Here is a 16,484-nt window from a genome sequence, read left to right as displayed (position 1 = left end):
GGCAAGAAGAAAATAAAGAAGAGTCTTCTTAAACAAGAACTTGTAACAAAGGCCTTTCTATAAGACATCTTAACATAATATTTTCCTTGTTGATTGGCTTTAATTTGAACATTTCTAAGCACACCTATCTATCTGCCATAAGCATTTGTGTATGCAAGGCAGTAGCTCTTTGTTTTTTAATTTGATCAACAGTACTAGAGGCCTAGTTCTGAGATGTTATCAGTCACACTATAAAAGGGGTAGTTCATCTCTCCCAGCATCAAAATGGTTGTGGGACAAAAGAGGTGGCTTTAAAGCAAACACCTCTCTTCTCATGCATAATAAATTTAGAGTGTTGGAGAGCTTTTCTTTGTTCTCTTTACCACCACACTATAAAGGTGAGAGTCTAATCACCAACCACCCACCATTGCCAAAAACTGGTCAATAGTAACTGTCCCAAATTTTTAGAGTTTCAAGACAACAAAGCAGCTCTTTTCCCATTTTTTTATTTGTTCTTTAAGCAAGCTTGTAGTGGCTCCTAGAGCTTAGTTAGGGCCATTCATTTATATGCAAGTTAACTAAATTGGAAATGGCTTCTGACTGCTATGCTTTTCTCTTTTTTTCTCCCTTTGAACAGAATAAATAGTCCTGAGGAGGTTCTCAACCATGTTTTCTAATGGTCTTGACTGTATAGCTCTACAAAGATTCATAGTTACCAATGTGTAATCTGGGTTTTTTGCATGGCTGCATTTGCATGCTAGACTTGGAGAAAAATCTCTTTTTTTATGGGACTGTGGACTACCTAGTTGAATTCCTTTGTGCACACGCATGTCTCAGCTCTTGGACCTGCAGTGAATGAATTAGATTGGTTATGAACTTTGTAACAACCGATTCTTTGCTATTAGACTGTGGGGGAATGATTTTGAGGTGGTTTGGTGCACCCAATGCCATGGAATCATTTCACAAGCGTTAAATCAAACCAAATCTTAATGCCAGAAGCTTTGGCTTCAGCAAAAAGCACCATCTTTTTTCTTTTACCTTCTCTTTCTCCTCCTACATATGTGGATACCTCAGTCACTGAAACTTGCTGCTTCTTATTCTGACAGGCACAACACAAAAAAGGTCAAACTCTAAGCTACATGGTATCAAACTACTGATTGGTGCCTGTGAGAACACCTAGAAGAATCCCAGAAGAAAAAAAAATATTTACTTATATCCATGATTCCCAGTCCATGCAAAAATCACAGAAACAGAGTGATAAGTCGGGGTCCCTTCCAGACTCTGCCCCACGAGCTGTATCTCGCGAGAGGAAGGCGACCTCAAGAGTAACTGTCTCCTCCCCAGAGATGCATACCTTATAAGAAGGGCCCTGCCCTTCTAGCCTCCAACAGGCATGCAGTCCCCTGGAACTGCCCAGCCCCATCCCTGGGAGAACCGTACAATTAAAAGCTGATATCATGCATACTGGATCTCTCCCATGCTTTACACTCTGCCGGACTCACATTTTTACTTTACATCATGGTACCCAAACTGGGTCAATTCTGGTCCTTTGATCTGTACAGCTAAATTCGCCGACACTGCCCGTGGCACGCCACCCCACTTCTGTGGACAGCGGCCCGGAGGGACCACCACCGCTGTACCTGGAACACCCTCCTTCCGCCATCCCACCACCGCGCCTGGCACCAGGACAACTTCCCGCCACCGTCTCGCCACCACCCAGACACAGGGGAACTCTTTCTGGCCCCGTGTCCAGCGGCACCACTCCCCACCCTGGCTTCAGCCATTCCAGGCAGGCCAGCAGGCTATGTTCGCCCATATCTGACTTTGGGACTTGCAATCGTTGCCCAGCTCTGGTGGCTGAAGACCCTCTCCTGCACGTTTCTTTCTGCCTGGCCTCCACGACTTCAGTTTCTTTCTGCCCTCTCCTGCCATTTTAGTTTTCAGCCGCTTCTTGAGCCCTGGCCTCCAGCCCCAGCTCCATCCTGATCTTCTGGACTCAGCATTAGAGCCGCCTGAGAAAACAGCGCCATACCCACAACTTAACTGTCATTTTCAGTGTTTTCTGCTGGCTCTGCACTTGCATCCTGCTCTGCTTCAGCCCAGACTCTACGCACTACCTGGACCCCAGCAAGTACTCTGGACCTCCTGCCAGCGTGTTTGGACCCATGGAGGCACTTGTCACATGAGCCAGGCTCAGAGTCTGCCCCATGCCTGGTGCACAGACCTAACCGCCATTCAACTAGCGGCCACTTTACCCAGCCACGTGCTTGCTCTGGGGGAGGCCATCTTGAACTCCTCCTACTTGACTCCCAGACAATCCTGGGAGCTGGGGGTCATCTTGAAACCTCATACAGCCCAGCGTGCTCCCAGCTCTGCAGCCTCTTGGCGCTTACACTGCAGTAAGCTTCCCCTTCCTTAGGTAATTGGGCTCTGTCTTTTAGCCTTCCAGAACTTAAGTTCACTGCTGTTAAATAAGTCCAAAATTTTGGTATTTAAGTTCCCTGGGGAGGGGCTGGGCCCTCCCTATGGTTGTGTAAAATAAATGAAGACCCAGCAGTTTTTCTTAATTGGTTGCAAAAGGCTTTTATCCTCTATACATGCTTAGATCCATCTTCTGAGGCAGGCTCAGTTGTATTGGCCACTCATTTTATCAGTCAATCAGCCCCTGATATTTGGAGAAAATTAAGAAAGGCTGAGGATGGTCCTCAAACTCCTATCCAAGATTTGGTAAACATGGCATTTAAAGTTTTTAATTTCAGAGAGGAACATAAGGAAGTGGAGTGTACAATCCGACTTCACCAGATGGCAGATCTACAGTCCCAAGTCCTGGTAGCAGCCCTAAGACCAGTGGAGGTAGGGCAGCCCACAGACTGATGAGTACCACCTAGGGGAGGATGACAGCAATGACAACCACCTCCAGGAGCCTGTTTCAATTGTGGATTTAATGGCCACTGGAAAGGCGAGTGCCCTTTGAAAAGTGATGAGCCCCAGGTGCCTCAACACAGGGGGACCATCCTTCCAGGCCAGGACCCATTTCTGGCCCTGTTTGGCCTGGCCAAGGACTGAAGGCTCCTGGATCCCTCATCCTTCTTCCTCCACCCTCCTTGCTGGCCCAGGGTAACTGCACAGGTACAGGGTAAACCAGTCTCCTTCTTTGTGGCCTGCTCAATCTTTTCATCCTTTCAGGCCCTAGTTTCCCTTCCCAAATCTCAGTCCAGGGAATTGATAGCAAGTTCTTCTTCCCACTCGCTAAAGGTCCTCCTTTATAGGGTAAAATCCTCTGCCCAAGGCTTAGGCTATATCTTAAAAGGGCTCTGTTACAACAGTCCCATGACAAATTATCTTGCAGAGTGTTGGGACCTACTAAGCTTTGTTTGTTCTCAGCATAATTCTCATTGATGTCTTTATTTTAGCAGGTCTAATTGTTTATATACTATGGTGCTCTCCCTCTTCAGATGCCAAATTGCCATAAGTATTAAACCTCTGAAATTTATTACTGATGCTCCTGATTCAATAGCATGTTTTCATTTGACCAGATGAACCCAAACCCACTCACTGCTGAAAAGAGTGGCATGTGTTTCTCTCAGGAAAATGCTGCTATTAATAACTCTGGTCTAATGAAAAACTGCTAAGGGGGTGGTGTATGTTTTCCTCAGGAAAAATGCTGCTATTTATATTAATAAATCTAGTGAAAATCTACCTCATATCTAAAAGGGCTCCTGCCCAACCTGGGATCTGCTCTCACGATTTGTTTTTTCTTTAATAGCCCCTCGCCTGTTAAAGTTTCCTAGAACACACATCAACAAGCTGTCCAGGGTAACCTTCAACTCTTGCTGCAGCCACACTTCCACCTGTCCACTTCTGGAGGACCCGATGTCTCCCAGCCAAGGGCCCCCCCTTATGACACCCCTTGACAGCTAGAAGCAGTTCAAGAGTCGATTCTTCGCCCATTATCACCAAAAGGCCGGGATGATAAGTCGGGGTCCCTCCCAGACTCTGCCCCACGAGCTGTATCTCGTGAATGAGTTATGAGGTAGTAAAAATGACCATTAAATGCACTTGAAGACTTTACATTGGAAATGGGGACTCATATAGTCATAAGGCAAATGTGTAGAAGAAACATGTAAAATTTACTTATGCTCCCTACCTTCTTTAGGATTATCCCTTTGTTGAAACTCTATTTTCTTAGTGTACTTAGTTTTCAAGCAATACAGTGTTTTTTGGCAAAATGCTTTCTGCATCTTTTTTCTTTGGTGGTACTTGGGTTTCTGGAAACCCTTCTACCTCTGGGCTACACTCCCAGACCTATTTTTATATTTTTTATTTGAAAACAGAGTCTCGCAAGCTAGTGAGGCTGGCTTTGAACCAGCGCAATCCTCCTGTCTCTGCCTCCCAAGCATGGGGATTACAAGCATGTGTCAGCTTTTCTGCATTTTTAATAAGACTCCAGGCAATGCTGATACTGTGAGTTCAGACCACACTTTTAATATCAGACTTTTATAGGATTAGATATCTCATTTCAATTATTTTTTTGTGATTTCCAACTATAAAATTATTTTCACCCCTCTTTCTTTTAACATTATGCTTATTTTTTCTAACTACTAGAGAAAACTATGTTATAGGATTGCATTATAATTCTGAGAGGTGAGTTTATTTTGAATAATATGAAAATGATATACTTTTTCTTCAATTATTTTAGGTATGCAATCACCCTCAGAATCTAAGATGCTATTAGGCAAACAGAAGTAAAGTTGCATATATAATTTTTTAAATTTCTTGAATTATAAGCATGTAGAGGTGGCCTTGTGCTCTTAGCAGATTCAAATACAAGATATATGTAGGCAAGTAAAATGGTCTCATATAGCATTATAATTTTTAAATGATTTCCACTTATAAAAATGCTAGATCCAGGGACCCAAGTTTTATTATTAAAAATAATAAAACCTAAGTTTTATTATGTTTTTTTATTTTTTATTTTTATTGGTTCATTTTAGTCATAGATCTTAATGAAGTACAAGATCATAGAGGAAAATTTTATTTTTAATAAATGAACTTTCTATAACTGCTTTATACAATAATAAGAAGGCATAACCTGTCACCTTTTCTTCCTAATGAGTTCTCAAAAACCATCTTGGGGCAGCTATATTTTTATCCTGAATCATCAAATAGCTGTCATTCTGCAATAAAATACAGCCTCTCTTCCTGAAACTAGAAAGCCAGGAAACTTTTTTCTTTGCCCATCAAATTTTTATTCATTGTAGAAATTTTTATATTATTATATAATTAAACTGAATATTAAATAGATATTTTAGGTATAGTATATTTTGTCATGATGATTATAATTGTTTGACTCCCTGAACTAATACTGGAATAATATTAGATATTTATGTAATCAAAGGCTTGACATCTGAGAACTGAAATTACCAAATAATGAGAATCCTTTTTTTGGAAGTTATGTTCACTTATGACATTAACCTCCAGAACCACACACACACACACACACACACACACACACACACACACACACACACAATGGTAAAATATTAATGGTATTTTTTTCCAGAAATCTCTAGGGGATGTAATTTTGGAACAAAATTAATGTTTAACCAAATATTTTAGCTTTTTTTTTTCTTGAACAGAAATGTGAATGGACAGACAATTGGAACCAATTAGAAAATTATCAAGTATTTCAGTTTCACAAATACCAGATATATGATAGCTACTATCAAAAGCTCACTAGCAAAGCTTACAAGTTTATCTGTTTAATTCTTACAAAGTAGCCCAACCATTACTGCCATGTAAACTAAATTATATAAGTGTGAATAAATTCCCCATCTAAAATCCAATGATGATTCAAAGACTCCAAATGCTAAACATTAAGCTATTATAAAGCATAAAAACTGGATCGATATTTGCTATTTTTGAAAATAAAGAAGAAATGTTTTAGTAATATTTACCTCTTCTGTCCACATCCATTCCAAATAAGCTCCCATAGATGTGCTATTTAGAAAAATATATTTATTTCAGTAATTCATATCTATTTTACCAATTGTACTAATTACTCATCAATCATTAAGAATTACATGTGTTGATGAGTCAGATATAATTTGCAGAGAACTTTACTCATGTTTCATTCTGAAACTTGTTTAAAGATGCTCAGCTTCTAAATTTGCAACTCATACCATATGCTCATCCATTTACATTTTAAACAAATGCTTAAGGTTAAAAATAGAATATTCATGCAGCAATTAGTAAAATGTCTTTGTAAAGAGGATTTTTTTGCTAATTTATAACTACATAGAATAAAAAGAAAATAGGTAAAAGAAGATTGCACAGATGGCAAAAAGTTGACAGTATCAATGAAAAGAGTGGCAGAAAACTTAGAGTTAACATTTTAAAGAAACTTTCGAAACCTAAATTAGTCATTCTGAGATAAATATCTAATAAATGATAACTGCCAGGAAAAAGTAGTTGATAGCAACAAGATATTATAATATGTAAAAAAAAAAGTTCAAAACCTAATATTGTGAAAGTGTTATATTTTGTTATTATACTTATACAGATTCAATTGATTGTTTTAAGAACATTAATTTTGAAATATTTTATTTTTTTATTTTTTTGGTGGTACTGGGGATGGAACCCTTCTAACTTCGGGCTACATTCACAGACCTATTTTATATTTTTATTTGGAAACAAGGTCTCTTAAGCCAGGAAGGCTGGCTTTGAACCTCTGCGATCATCCTGTCTCTGCCTCCCAAGCACGGGGATTACATGCGTATGCCATTACACTAGGCTATTTTGGGAATATATATTTTTTTAGTTTTTTTTTTATTGGTGCACTGTATTCATACATCATAATGGGATAAAAATAATACTTTTGTAGACATACATGCAAATATCGCCCAGTTAGCCCCTACCCGATCCCCACCCCGTTCCCTCCCCATTCCTCCTTCCCATGCTTGGCTTAGTGGTTGACATTTAGTATTATAGCAATTTATCCAATATTAACATTTATAATCTCACATAACAGTTTCATTTGTCTGATACTAAGCTTTTGATGACTTAAAGATAATATTTCAATATTTTTTTGCTTTCTTTCTTACCAGAGAATATTTCTTTCTTTTTCATCCTGGGAATGCTACTATAGCTTAAGGATAAGTGTTTAGTCTCATGAGAGAAAGACAGCTGCTTTGTACAACTCTTGAGGAGGAAAAACTAGTACTATTGATAAGTCAGGTATATTTTATATATTTATTACTGTTGCTGTATTTTAGCAGTAAATTTTACAATATTTTTTATTTGGCATATGCTTTATTGAAAATTTTTTTTGGCTGACAAATATTGAGTGAAGTCAGTCAATACTTGTTAACTTTATGACTATAGTAAATTCTAGTGAGTCTACATTGGAATTGTTATGATAATGAAAAAATACATTAAGTCAAAATATTTTTGGGCAAAAATAAATTACTTCCACAGCCATTAAGGCTATTGGTTAAGTTTTTTTAACATATTAAAAATATTCTTCATTATAACTTTTCTTAATTGTATTTATTTATTAATTTATTTATTTTTTATTTTTTGTGGTACATTTTACCTCTGAGCTACACCTCCAGCCATATTTTCTTTATTTTCTTTATTTTGGAACAGGGTCTCACTAAGTTGCAGAGGGCCTCACTAAGTAGCTGAGGCTGGGCATGAAGCCAATCCTCCTGTCTCAGCCTCCTAAGTACTGTGATTAAAACCATGCACCACCACATACAGCTTACTTTTTCTAATTTTTTAAATTTCATTTCACAACTTTTCTTAATTTTTTTCAATTTTATTGCAATTTTATTTATTTTAGTATTATCAAATTTTAATCATAATAATTTAAATTAGAAAAGTATCCATGAAGAAAATTTAAAACATCTTCAAGAAATAGACACAAGAAAATGACTGAATCAAGGAATGTTTGATGGATACATAAATAAATAAATAAATAAATAAATAAATAAATTTTATACCTGATTGCTGTCATCTGCCAGTAATAAAACATATTCTGTTTGTTATCTTTAAAAATGTGTAATAATCTACTTGTTTATCTGTATATCCTTGTTTTTATGTATATCTATTTCTAAATCCTATGGCACCACCTTTGTGATATTTATAAACATGAAGTATTTGGATCATTTTTATGACTTTTCAAAAGGCATATAACTAAGTCAAGATCTGTATTGTCATATATAAAGTCAAAATCCTTCAATATGTAGGTAGGGCTGCTTCTCAGATTCATAGTCAATACTTTAACTTAAATGAAGACAAAGTAAAAATAATTGGTATGCTGATAAAACTAGTTTCAGAGGGACATTTGTATGAAGTGTCATGGGAGATGATCTGAAACATGAAAACAGCTGGTAGATTTAGATAAAGTTGTATTATACCAAGATATTTGAAAATGCTTAAATAATTGATCACTTTTGCTATTCTATCTATTCAATTATGTTAACAAAGTAAGATGGACTTACCTGTCAAATACTGATGGCCATTCAGAGTGCCTATACGAAAAAGAAAAAAAAAATGGAAATACTTGAAATACTCTGCACTCATTTAGGTTGTAGTCTACAAAAAGTGAACACTTGGTCTTACTTAAGCAAGTATAGATAGTTTATTTTTAGTCACTTTTATAAATTTAGTAAGAAGAAATAAATAAGGGCATGAGCATAGTTACAGGTAAAATTATATTGTTAATTACAACATAAATGCTAATTAATATAGTCTAGAACATAAAAATAAAATATTACTGACACTGAGGGAATAGGGACAGGATTGGGGTTAAAATACCCTGAAATGAGACATTTTTTTTTGTTTGGTTTTTAATATTAGAATTAGCCAAACATGTTATATTCAAAGGTAATAAAATAAAATAGTTTTATATTAAATAAATGAAAGAGTAAGTTTTAGAAATATTAATATTAAGACAGGCATGGTGGTGCATGCTTGAAATTTCAGATTTTAAGAGGCTGAAAAAGGAGAATTTCAGTCCTCAGCCTCAGCTACTTAGTGAGGTCCTTTTCAACTTAGTGAGACCCTGTTTCAAAATAAAGAATATATATAAAAAAAATAAGGCTGGGGTGTAGAATGGAAAAAGAATGCCCCAGGGGTTCCATCCTTAGTAACACACACACACACACACACACACACACACACACACACACTCACAAATGTTAATGTTATTATTTATGTAATATATGACTTGCATAACACTGATGTGATTACTTATTAGTCTAAATAATTTTAAGAATTATGTGCTGATTTACTGCATTAGAAATAATAGATAATTTAACAAAAATGACATTAGCCTTTTAGGAGCCTAGGTGAAAAAATTAAAACCATTGAATTAATTGTAAAGAATGTATGAATAAAAGAATGAAAGTAAAGTCAGGTGTGGTGGCACACTCTTGTAATCCCAGCATTTGGGAGGCTGAGACAGGAGGATCATGGTTCCTGGACAGCCTCAGCTACTTAGTGAGACCCCTTGTAATTCAGTGAGACCCTGTTTCAAAATAAAGAATGCTAAGTAAGGCTGGAGGTGGAACTCAGAGGTTGAATGCCCCTGGGGAAAAAAAAAAGCTATGAAGTAAAATATTTGGGGGGACACATAATTAGAAATTTAACCTGGACTATAAGTCTCAAAACCTTCCTGTATCAATAGTTTCATAGTTTCTAAGCATAACTGATAAACATAAAAAGGCTTGGTAAGGTATTAGAACTATAAGAAGAGAACTTTTTATGGGAAAAGAGACAGTGAATTTGTAGTAATAGAGTCTAACGAGAAAATTTTGTGTTTAAGAAATTTAAACTCAACTTCCAGGAAGATGGCAACATAAAAAACTGGCGCTTATGAGCCCCGCTAACAACCAATTTCTATTACCACAAAATCAGTGCCTTTTATAGCCAGAAAACACCATCAGCAGAGAAACAAAAAATGTAAATACAAGGGACAGAGAAAAAGAGGGCTGGAAAAACGAGATACCAGAAAGAAAACAGACTGCAGTGCTGCGGCCGGAGCCACAGCACAGAGCGGTGTAGGCACCATCTTTTCTCGCAGCACTAGGCTCCAGAGAGGACGGGGACTCAGAACAGAGATCAGAGCTACAGAGGACATATGCCGGCCTCAAGGCCGAGGATGCTGCAGCAGCGCCTTCCTGCAGGTGGAAGCAGCGAGTTCACCAGACAGCACCAGACCAATGCACTCAACAGCCCACCAGACTCCAGAGAGAAGCAGCGGACAGCGAGCCGAGGTGAGCCACTGCAGATCAGCCGGGCAGAATTCAGCAGATTATTAGGCACAGGGAGTGTCTAAAGCTCCCAGGGGCTGGGCTCAGCACACCCTGCAGGGAGTCAGAGAGGAGCTCAAAAACAGAGAAGAAATACACTAGCCTCATGGCCGAGGGCGTGGCAGTGGTACCATATTGCCACCGGTGGCAGCAGCAGCAAATTCACTGAGTCCACTACAGCTCCATCAGCGCACTCAACAAACGTGAGTCAAATTGTGGCCCCTAGAGGAGAAATCCCAGTACTGCAATCCCAGGGCCTTGACCCAGTGGGGTTGTGGCAGTGGCAGAGATATCATACCATAGTCACAACTCACTGCAGGAGAATGCCTAACCTGGCACCCCCCATGGTCTAAAGCAGACTCGATTGACTCCCTAGGTCTGAGACTTTGTGATACAACCAGTAAAGGAGTAGTGGTGACTGAGATACCACAGACTCGAGATCCAGAGCACCTTAAGTGAAGTTGTAGTAACCCAGAGAAGAACCCATAGAAGACACAAACTTCCAAAATCATGGGAAAGAGGAATAACAATGGAGCAATGAATGCCCACAACCCCACAACTTCAGAACCTGATAAAACAGAAATTCAGAGATTTCTAGAAGATAAAATCAAGAAAATAACTGTAGAAATAATAGAGGTGTTTTGAAAAGAATACAGAAAGAGCCAAAAAAAAAAAAAGATAAAGGATGCATTTAATGAAGTAAGGACCTCAATTCAAAGTACAAACAACCGATTAGGCCACATGGAGAATAGAATCTCACTCCTAGAAGATGACCACTCCAAAAATAAATGTATAGTTTCTAATTTAGAAAAAAAATCTGACAACAGGAATCTGACATTGAAGAAATATGGGTCCATTTTAAGAGAGCTAACCTAAGAATAATTGAAATAGAGGAGGGAAAAGAAGGTGAAACCAAAGGGATCAACAATCTCTTCAAAGAAGTAATAGCAGAAAATTTTCCAAGCATAGAGCAAGAGGTCGATACAAAGGTCCAGGAAACTTATAGGAATCCCTTTAGACAGGAACAGATAAGAGTATCCCCATGCCACATAATTGTCAAAATGACCAATGTGGAAGTCAAGCAGAGAATCTTAAAGGCAAAAAAAAAAAAAAAAAAAAGCCAAGTGACGTTCAGAGGCAAACAATTAAAATCATTCCAGACTTCCCAAACCAAGTCATGAGAGCCAGAAGGGCTTGGAGTAACATATTCCAAACTCTGAAAGAAAACAACTTCCAGCCAAAAATTTCCTACCCAGCAAAACTTTCTATCAGATTAGATGGGGAAATAAGAAGCTTCCATGACAAACAGAAACTGAAGGAATTTATGTCTTCAAAACCAGCACTAGAGAAAATACTCAAAGAGATTAACTACAAAGAAGAAATAGGTAACACACTCCAGAACCAGAGAAACAAGATTTTTCCATCCAACAAACAACTAAGATTGGTTATTTTTGGAGATTCATTATTTATGTTTGTATTTTTCCTATTTCTAAATTATATTGTTTGCTTTTATTGTTGCTAGTTTTTAGGATTTCTAGTTGGAATATTAATATACCTTCAGATATAGCATTTGGAAATATTTTATCCCATTCTATCAGTAACCTTTAACTCTGTTTACATTGTCTTTGAATATACAATATTTTGTTTATTTTTAGGGAGTTTGTTTACCCTTCTGTTGCCTGTGCCATTGAAATCATATCCAAGAAATCACTGCCAATTTCAATGTTGTGAGGTTTTATGACCCAGATTTTCTTCTAAAAGTGTACAGTCTTAAAATTTATATTTAGGTCTTTTATCTATTTTGAGTTAATGTTTTTATATGGTGTTAGGTAAGGGTCCAATTTTATTCTTTTTCATGTAATTATTATTTTTCAACAATATTTAGTTAAAATATTATTATTTTCTCCACCAAATGTTCGTGGAAACCTTGTCAAAAATAACTTGACAATATATGTAATAATTTATCTCTAGGCTTTTATTTAACTTCAGTGGTTTATATATCTGCCTTTATAACAGTACTCCACAGTTTCTATTATCGTAGCTTTATAAGGTTTGAAATCAGAAAATATACATCTTATAGCTTTGTTCTTTTTTGAGAACGTTTTGGGTATCTAGAGTCCATATTCCATATTAGAATAGATTTTTTTCTGAAAAATAAATAAACAAATGTATAATAGTTTCACCTAAAAAATAAAAGAAAAAAATATTCTCTGGTAAGAAAGAAAGCAAAAAGAAATATTGAAATATTATCTTTAAGTCATCAAAAGCTTGGTGTCAGACAAATGAAACTGTTATGTGAGATTATCATTGTTAATTTTGGATAAATTGCTGTAATACTAGATGTCAACCACTAAGCCAAGCATGAGAAGTAGGGATTGGGAGGGAACGAGGTGGGGATCGGGTAGGGGCTAACTGGGCAATGTGTGCATGTATATCTACAAAAGTTTTTTTTTTTTTTAATTCCATTATGATGTATGAATACAGTGCACCAATAAAAAAAAATTAAAAAGAAATTTAAACTCTATAGGAATTGAAAGTATAACAAAAAGGGTCAAAAGACAAGATCTTGTACATTCAGTTCATTGTGCCTATCTGTAACAATCTTAATTTTATCTGGAAGAAGTCAGTGGTTAAAAATGTCTTAATATACTTTTATTGGTACATTTTAATTACACATCACAATGAGGTTCAGAGTGATTAAAAATATACATATACACAGCACTTGGTGTGTTTCACTCTGGGTTTGACCCTACTCAATCCCCTTCCTTGTACATATTATTGCAATTGGTATTATAAATTTTATATATGTATATAGTATTATTTAAACTGTTGCCTTCATCAACTCTCCTTCCCCTTTTTCCCCTAAACCTTCTTTATCATTCCACTAGAGTCTCTTTTTCTTTATCTAAAGTCTTTTTTGTTGTTAAAATTCTATCTAGTTCTACATAGAAAGAAACATAAAATCCTTCACCTTTTGAGATTGGCTAATCTCATAACATAATATTTTCTAGTTCCATTTGCTTTTCTGTAAATGACATAATTTTATATTTTCTATAGCTGAATAAAATTTCTTTGTGTGTACATACCACAGTTTTGTAATCCATTTATCTGTTGGTGGACACCTAGACTTTTTCTATAACTTGGCTATTGCAAATTGTGGTGCTGAAAACATTGATATGAATGTTTATATATAATATTCTAACTTAATTTTTTTTTGTAAAGAGGCCCAGGAATGGTATAGTGGGTCATATGGTGATTCCATTCTCAGTTTTCTGAGGAAACTCCACGCTGATCTCCATATTAGCTGTACTAATTTGAAAGCTTTCCAACAGTGTCTGAAAGTTTCTATTTTCCCACATCATCTCCATTTTTTATTTTTGTTTGTAATGGAAAGAAGACATAAGGACATTTGCATTAACTACTTTGTTCTCTTCTAACTTAATAAACTTAAGTAAAATAAGCATTTTCTAATTATCAAATGAATGATTATATGTGTTCATACATTCTTTAATTATATATGTTAATCTTGCTTTTCAAAACTTCTGGGCCCATAAATCACTTTAATTTATTTTTATTTTCAATGGAAAATAATCTTTATAATCAATGATACAGGTATAATTATATGTGCATTAAAAAGTGAACGTCTACCCAAATTTTATGACTTATAAAATTGTAACTCAAAATCAATCATAAACTTAAATGTAAAACATTAAACTACAAAAATTTTAGAACAGATAAATCTTTATGATGTAAGACTTAGCTGGATGTAATGGCTCATGCTTGTAATCCCCACCCTTGGGAGGCAGAGACAGGAGGATTGCGCAGGTTTGAAGCCAGCCTCGCTGGCTTAAGAAACCCTGTTTCCAAATAAAAATATGAAAAAATAGGTGTCTGGGAGTGTAGCCTGGAGGTAGAAGGGTTTCCAGGAACCCCAGTACCATCAAAAACAAACAAACAAACAAAAAAGATGTAAGACTTAGCAAAGACTTCTTAGACATGACATCAAAAGCATAATCTATAAAAGAAACTAATCAATTAGTGTTCATCAAAATTGAAAACGTCTGCTTTGTCAAAAGGCCTATGCATGCTGGTGTGTGCTTGCAATCCCAGTACTTGGGAGTTGACACAGGAAGATCTGGGTTTGAGAATAGCATCAGCTACTTAGGCCACCTGCAACTTAGTGAGTCCTTATTTCAAAATAAAGAATAAAAAATAGGGTTGGAGTATAACTCAGAGGTGGAATGCTCCTAGGTTTCATTCCCATTATGGCAAAAAAAAAAAAAAGAAAAGAAAAGAAATAAAAAGATGAAAATACAAGGTATAACCTAGGAAGAAAATACTCAGAAGCCACTTTGTCTGACAAAGGACACATATGTAGCATGTATAAACAACTCTCAAAATACACAGTAAAAAAAAAAAAAAAAAAAAAAAAAAACCTAAACAACAATTAGAGAAGGACATTAAGAAACATTAATTTTATACTTAAATGTTTATTTAATGCCCACATTATTTAATGACCTTCTTTAATTATAATACTATGTTTTTCTTGAAAGAACAATCAATTTAAATTCACATAGCTATCCCAACTTTTTGTAAGTAAACAATTTTCTGGTGTAACATATACACCATGCACTATTCCTAAATGTTTTCATGGATATAAAGTACTGCAAAAAAATTTGACTTTAGTATTTTCTTCAGCCAAATCCAGTTACTTCCTATTTGTCCTAATTGTTTTTATTTTTCAGAATCAATCAATTTTATGATTCTATCATTCCTCTACTATTGGTTTATTAGTATCTCTTTTTTGTAAGTTCTAGCTGGCAATGAAGTAATTAATATACTTTCGCTAAAAACAAATAATATTCTCTAAAAATCTGGAAAATGGTGTCAGCAGAGCCACACTTTCTATGAAGGATCTATGGGGGGTTTCATCCTTGCATCTTGTAGCTTCTGCTAGTGGCTGGCAGTTTTGGAATCCCTTGGCTTGCAAATACCTCACTTCTGGCTCCAAGGCCATTGTCACATGGCATTGGCCCCTATGCATATATGTGTCCAAATTTACATTTCTCTTATAAGGACATTGTCACTGGTTTAGGCCCCAACTAATAGAGTATGGCCTAATATAAGTTTATTACAACTATAAAGATCTTATTTCCAAAGATGGTCACATGATGAGGTTCTGAGTAAACATGGATTTGGGGGAACATGATTGAATGCAGAACTGTCACCAATAGAGCAATGAAGGTAGATATGAGGCCTTTCCTTTATCAAAGTTCAAGTGTCTTGATGAATGCTGAAGTCATAGACCATAAATGGGACGTTTGCAGGGCTCTGTGCTTTTATATTATTTATGTATTTATGTATTTATTTATTTGATTGTTTGTTTAGTGGTACTGGGGGTGGAACACAAGGGCTTTCTACCACCAGGCTATACTCCCAGACCTATTTTATACTTTATTTGGAAACAGGGCCTCACTAAATTACTGAGAGCCTCACTAAGTAGCTGAGGCTGACTTCCAATCTGTGCAATCCTCCTCTCTCAGCCTTTCAAGTGCTGGGATTAAAAGCATGAGCCACCACACTGAGGTTGCTTCTTTATTTTTATGCATTGTACTCATACATCTTAATGGAGTACAAGGTGGTAGAGACATACATGCACATATTAGCCCTTACCTAATTCCACCCAATTCCCTCCCCCTTCTTCCTTCTCATTTTTGGCTTAGTGATTGACTTTGATATGTTTGTTAATGTACATCATAAACATTAGAAAATTTTTCCTATTCCCCTCTAATCCCCAAAGTTAAGTTAACTTATTTGCTCATCCATAGTATTTCTTTCTTTGTCTAGAGTTCTTCCAATGATCCATTTTCTCCCTAGTTTCCACATATTAGGGAGCACATCCAATTTCTCATTTTCCATGACTGACTAATGTTACCTAGCATAATTTTCTTCAGTTCCATCCATTTCCCAGTAAATTATGTAATTGTGTTTTTCTTTATGGCTTAGTAAAATTCCATTGTGTACAATTCTCATAGTTTTGGAAACCAATTGTTATCCATCTTCTGAAGGACATCTTGGCTTGTTCCATAGTTTGACAATGATAAATTGTGCAGCTATGAACATAGATATGCATGTATTAGTTTAATAGTTTGGTTTCCATTCTTTTTGGCAAATACTCAGAAGTGGTAT

This window comes from Muscardinus avellanarius, assembly GCF_963383645.1.
Source record: "Muscardinus avellanarius genome assembly, chromosome: 6".
NCBI classification, from domain to species: Eukaryota; Metazoa; Chordata; class Mammalia; order Rodentia; family Gliridae; genus Muscardinus; species Muscardinus avellanarius.
The sequence above is the reverse complement of the archived record's forward strand: the minus strand, read 5'-3'. Positions refer to the sequence as shown.